This window comes from Nylanderia fulva, unplaced genomic scaffold (genome assembly GCF_048542155.1).
Source record: "Nylanderia fulva isolate GAGA-0341 unplaced genomic scaffold, ASM4854215v1 Scaffold344, whole genome shotgun sequence".
In the NCBI taxonomy this organism is placed as follows: domain Eukaryota; kingdom Metazoa; phylum Arthropoda; class Insecta; order Hymenoptera; family Formicidae; genus Nylanderia; species Nylanderia fulva.
In genome coordinates, this window is record NW_028190416.1 from 30,501 (window position 1) to 37,035 (window position 6,535).

Below are 6,535 nucleotides of genomic sequence, written 5' to 3' on the forward strand. Positions count from 1 at the left end.
CGACTTTATATATGTCTGCAATTTTAATTTTCCACTGGTACAAGTTTCTACTTTCACTTGGCGCAATTTTTTTTTATTTTATTACTTTTATTACAATTGTACATGGGTTTATAATCGATAATTTTTCATACAATTCTATTGTACATGGGTTTGCAATGTAGGATTCTACATAAGTTTGCAATGGATAATTTTTAATACAATTCTACATGGGTTTGCAATGGTTAATTTTTCATAGGATTCTACATGGGTTTGCAATGGTTAATTTTTCATAGGATTCCACATAGGTTTGCAATGGGTACGATTCTACATGGGTTTGCAATGGTTAATTTTGCCTAGGATTCTACATGGGTTTGCAATGATTAATTTTTCATAGGATTCTACATGGGTTTGCAATAAGATAGGATTCTACATGGGTTTGCAATGGATAATTTTTGTTAATGGCGTGCCCTTAACTGGTCGCCTTTTTTTACCTTTTTTTAAAGATGAGTTTTTAGAGATTATTAAGAATACGCCACATTTCCGCGTCAAATCGCGATAAGGGAGTTCCAGGAGTTCGTACGCTGAAATTATTATTATTATTTTCCTCATTCGTTATTGTTGTATTTTTTTTTCTTTGGCAAATTATTCAACAATGTTTCCGTTATTTCTGGCTATATTTGACGTTGTTGCATTTGCCGCATTCTTTCGAGATTTTCCGTAGAAATCAGTATCATTTTTTTCGCTCTCTCCATTTTTCTGTATGACGAACGAACGTGTCAAATATTTTTATAACTTTTTTCTAACCCAGAGAGAAATCAATATTTATAGCGCTATATATATTTTATTCACCGATAATCCTGGCTAATATAGCGCTTAACAATGGAGCAATAAAGTAGGGTAAAAAACCTCCGCGTTGTACCAACAAATTTCTTTTAGTTTTTCAATTGCCGCGTTTTACTGCGATGCGTCGAAGGATAGATTTATGCTTGGCTAAACGTGCATTTTCATGATTCTCGAGCGGTACGTTTCCCTCGAGCGTATTATAAACACACTCTTGAATGCACTTTATGAGATTGTCAGCAGTACGTAAAAACGACGTCTGTTGGAGTGTCGGCGGGACACCGCTGGCACCCTAGACGTCGTTGACTCGGTGACCGCAATGCTTTCCGAAAGGTTCGCGTCCCGAGCCATCAAAACAATTTTTTGGTGATCGGTACACACCGCCGGCGATTGCCTTTTATGGTCATTTTTCGGCAATGTTTGCGAGGGCTGCGGGCCCCTTTCCCTCGCGATCGGGTGAATCGAGGAGCTCGAAGCAAAGGGAAAAGGCTCTCGACATTCCTCTTTGCGGCTCGAAGAGTCAGTATAGTCTGGCACGACGAGCGGTACAATACGCATCGACCGACCGAGATATATAGCGATATACTCTTGTTTTTTTTTTTTTGTAATTTTGTGACTTTTGTGTCTATTAACAACGGCACGGATTCGCGTGCCGGGAATAAAGAAACTAGTACAGTCAGTGTCGTGTACAGTGCTCGTCTGATTCTCCACCCTCTAATCCGCGCAATCCACCGGCAGTCCTCCAACCGGCGAAAATTCGCACGGCGAGACGCCAACAACGTCCTTTGATTTTTTTTTTCATATAACAAAGAGTTTTCAAAGACAGACGTTTCTCTCGCCGATAGACCGCCTGGCGAACTTTATTGCGGACGAATTTTTTCAACGACGTCGACGTCTCTCTTTGTTGTCCTTTTTTTTACGTGTTACCATTACGATAAAATTGCGCAACTGACAAGTCTCACGTGTAAATGCAACCCTTTTATACGCGTCCTCCGTTACTGCTCTATTTATCGATCTACAAAGAATGTAGACGTAATGTGTCGTATCGTTGAGAAAAATACACGTGCGAAATCGATATTCGTCTGGAGTCGATTGTTTCAGATCGAGCAATAAATACCCGTGAGGTCGTGAGGTAGCATCGTCGTATGCTTCTTCCAGAAATTTCGGATCGTCGGGGTATACTTGACGCGCGAGATGGCGAATTTGAGCGCGATCGTGCGGATTTTTGAAAACTACTATATTTATACTATATAATTAGCGTTGAGTTATAAATACTATATAATTAGCGTTGAGAGATATATCCCGTTGCCCGCGGCCTTGATGGAAGAGATTTTGCGAGATGAGTATAACGCTGAGATTCTTATGGTGGCTTTCTTTAGTAAATAGATCTACGATAGTGTCGCACAATGACGATTCTCTCATAAGTTCGTCGATTATAACTAATTTTGGAGATAGCAGATCGCTTGAATAATCTTCCGGACGCGGTAACCCCTCGCGAAATTCGATTATATTTTTCTTCGATTTTTAAAGAGTATTCATTCCTATGTATATCATTTGTAACTTCTTCTTTATTTTTACTCATGTCGCATTGAAGACGTTGATACACATCTTGCCATTTAGCGTAATAAAATAAAATTCTCTCGAATCGAACATTGGACATATCGGATAAGTGCCAAAAAAAAATTTTCACAAAAATCGTTTTTCCGCATCCCGTAGGTCCACAGACGATCGACGTCCACGGATGTTTCCAGCGCGCGTCCATTTCGCAAAATGATTAATTTAGGTTATATTTGCGAGTTCATAAATGAAAAAATTGCTGCGTGAAATTTAGTAATTATTACGCACGCGTGTGAGTGCGTGTGTGAGAGTGTAAATGCATGAGCGAATGCGTGCGTGTGTGTGTGTGTGTGTGTGTGTGTGTGTGTGTGTGTGTGAGTGAGTGTAAATGTGTTTAAAAATGTACGCAAGTGTCGCGTGTCTTTTTAAAAATATTAAAGAGAAGATTTGGCGGAAGGAGGATATAAGCTTATTTTTACGCTCCGGGGCCTCATCTCGGCGGTTGCGTGCTCGCGCCAGCGTTTTCTTACACGCATACGAGCGAATACCGCGGCGAATTTTAGCCGATATGTTGCCGCGGGGTGACACGAGTAAGCGTTTCCGCGGAGGTGAGCTCGCGCCAGCGTTTTTCCGAGCACCGCTGCTGATGAGCTTATGTACGCGGTGCTTTTCCCTATGCTATTTGCTTGTGACGGAAATAATAAGCTCGTTTTTTAACGCTCGAGGATCGAACTACAGTGCGATGTTCTACTCTCGCAGTAAAACTCAAGGAAACAATATTATAAGAGGAAAAGGAGAATAAAAGAAAATGTTCAGATTTAAGATAGAAATAGTTTTATTTATTAGTGATATTTTTTTAATAAAAAATTAAGATTTGCGTTTTAGCAAAATAATACGGAAAATTTCATTAAATCAAAGCGTAAGTAATTCTACAAATACAATGTTAAAGTAAACATCTAAAAATGTTAAGTTATTTATTTGCGTTTGTACATTACGTTCAATTTCCTGATAATTGCCTTTGATAGTAAGTTTTATAATTTCACGATCAATGTAAGACGAAGAAAGTTTTAATTCTATTTCGTTAATTAAATATCTCGCAGTTGCATCAACAGTATCGACTATGGAAACTAGTTGCGTCAAATGTGTATCCACACATTTTCTAATATGTTCCAAGCCGAGAAATGTAGTTTTCTGCATCACTATTGCAACTGCGTAAGTCTTTTGTTTCTTCAACGACGGTTGAGAATCTTCTTCTTTTTCCGCTTTATCTCCCGTTGCATGATCCTTGTTTTTCTTGTATGCCACCAGTACAGCCCTTGCTCCGTAAGCAGTAGTGAAGATGATCGAAATATTCTCGATAATAATAGGATCTGGTTTAATCTTTAGATTCTCATTCAAGTATAGATTCATATGTTCCATATTGATTTGAAACTGACGCCACGTGTTGACGTCGAAACAAATTCTTTCGGCGTAATTGCCCGTTAATCGTTCTTCGACTGCAATCCAACATGTATCTTCTTAGTGTGAGAAGAATTAAGTTCGTACGTCGTCGATAACAATAAGTAACGTTGTTCGTGACTTCTGGCGTTATCGATGTCGATGCCGTCGTTGTTAGCTATCTTGCGAATATCGCGATTGCAATCGGATTTCGCAAAGCCGGGTACTTCCTTGCGCGTAACCATTGTTTTCACTTGTAAAATTTCACGAATAGTCTGGACAACCCGGTAAAATGGCAAAACTGCGAAAAATTCTTTCTTCGTACCTTGAACTTGTATTTCTGTAAACTCGAACTCGAATAAATGCGGAAGAACGACTTGTCGACTCGCTTATATTACCTACCGTTCTGCCTCTCTCGCAAAAATTTAAAAAATAAAAGTGGGAAAGACGTATTTTACGTGAAAAATTATGATTTTTCATGTTCAGACCTGTACGCGTTAAATAAAAAATTTCTAGAAATATTTAGAAATTTCTAGAAACGAACCCATGTAACCCGAGAAAAGGACGAAAGAAAAATCTGTGTACAATATGTAAGTGAATAAACAAAAAATCAATTTTTCATGTCAAATGAAATTCTTATGTTTAAACAAACATGTATTAAACAAAAAGAAAACGCTCAGGAGATTTGATTTGAAAATATTTTTTATCCTTTTAAAATATAGCAAGGGATTTACGAGTTCGAGAACGCCTGAATAGGATAAAAATTGAAGTATCAATAAACTTCGTCAAAAAAAAGGTCTGAGATTTAATATATGCACCAATATATGACGGGATAAAAAATCAATCTTTTTGATTTTTTGTAGTTTATTGCATCTCGTAAAATAAAAAATAAATTATATTTTACGATTTTCCGAACTACACTGAGAAAATAGTTGTAAAACTCAATAACACCATCCAAAATATTTGCCAGAAAAAAAATCGACGCTCGCCAATGAAATAACTAAAAATTTTTCTGTCACGCCTATTTGTAAAGAAAAAAGCACATTCCAAAGGTAGGTAACAAATTAAGAAATATTTTAGTTTTAAGAAACACCGAGAACTTAAGAAAAATATCATCCGATAGGTGAGTAAACTAGATTAAGAATACTCCTCGTTCCCTCCTTCGTGAAAAATATTGCTAGCAAGAAAATTGAAAATTTTTTTTCGATTCTCCCGCTCTTTCAAAATCTATACGGGGGAAAATGTCGAATTTTTTGACGGAGAGTGAAGTATAAATTTCCCGCAGTACAGAAAAAAATGTGCATTTTAAGTTCGACATTGCCCGAGATACTTGTCAGTTTCTCGAACGTACGCGTTTGTGTTATTGTCACGTGTTGCAAGTTAAGTGCAAGTGAAAATGTCGGCTCAGAAAATGCTGATATCGACGTGCATAAATTTGGCAGCAAATTTATCGCGGGAGATAAAGCCGGAGACGTATCTGCCCCGCCTGACAGAAGATCGGGATAATAACTATTATATTTTCGAGAAATTCGCGTATTCGATCTCAAACTCCTTACTCGGAGTTCTGTACAGATTGAGGCATTTCGGGTTGGCGGATATGCCGCCTATCTGCTGGCAAACCAACGAAGAATGGAGATAAAAGGTAATTATTTTATATACTTTTAACGTGCCGGTGATTGAATTATAAGTTTAAATCGTTATTAATAATCCGTAGCAAACTCTCCAGTAAATCTTGCAATAATTCGTCCCTCTCAAAAGAGACGAGCGGCAGAAGAGCCCGAAGCAGGACTCTCACGTAAGTTTATACGCGCGTAAAATATATAATTATTTGTAAAAATATATATATATACATATATATAACAGTTATTGTTAAAAATTAAATATTTTAGAGAGAGCCCGAATACTGCCGGCTGAAAATCCGGTTCCAATTGTTGTTGATATAAAGGGTAGATTAACATTTTAGAGAAATAATAAAATATTTTAAAAAAAATATAAAATATGTGTATATAGTAAGAAACTTAATGTATAAATATATTATTTCAGACAACGACGACGATGATGCTAACATCGTTATTCCCGAAGCTAACAACGATGCCGACGACGACGATTCTATCATCGTCGTAAGCCCAGCGGATAGCTTCAGGGTGTCTAGCGAAACAAGGTTAAGAAATTCAAAGACATTTCCAGGATTTCCAGGACAAAAAAGTATTTTTTTCCAGGAATTTTTTTATTAATTAAAAGCATATGAAAGTTGATTAGAAACAAAAACATAAATTATATATATATATATATATATATTCTCTTTTTATTTAAGATTTAATTAAATAATTAAATTAACTTAAACTTTGGTACTTTTGTACACCCGCCTTTTGGCAACTTTGAACTGAGTATCATCGCGCGCATATGCTTTGTCTTTGGCGCGTACATCGTCTCATAGACATCTCTATCAATATTATGAACGTCTACCAAAAGAAAGGGTACAAATCGCGATTGAGATTAAGAGAAAAGTATAGATATCTACATTGAAAATTCCTGTAAAAATATTTTTATACAAACATTAACATTTTCAAAGATAAGTAAGAAAAATTCAGGATATAATAAAAAAAATACACATTATTCCAGGATTTTCAGGACATAAAAAAAAATCAAGGACAATTCCAGGATTTTAAGGATTTCCAAGACCGCTCGACACCCTGAGCTTAATATTTACACCAGGTAAAGT

At 36.7% G+C, this 6,535-nt stretch overlaps 1 pseudogene; it reads right to left on the reverse strand.

The window, feature by feature from the left end:
• Positions 1–3,243: 3,243 nt before the first annotated feature.
• On the reverse strand, positions 3,244–4,058 carry LOC146722240 (uncharacterized; annotated as a pseudogene).
• Positions 4,059–6,535: the final 2,477 nt, after the last annotated feature.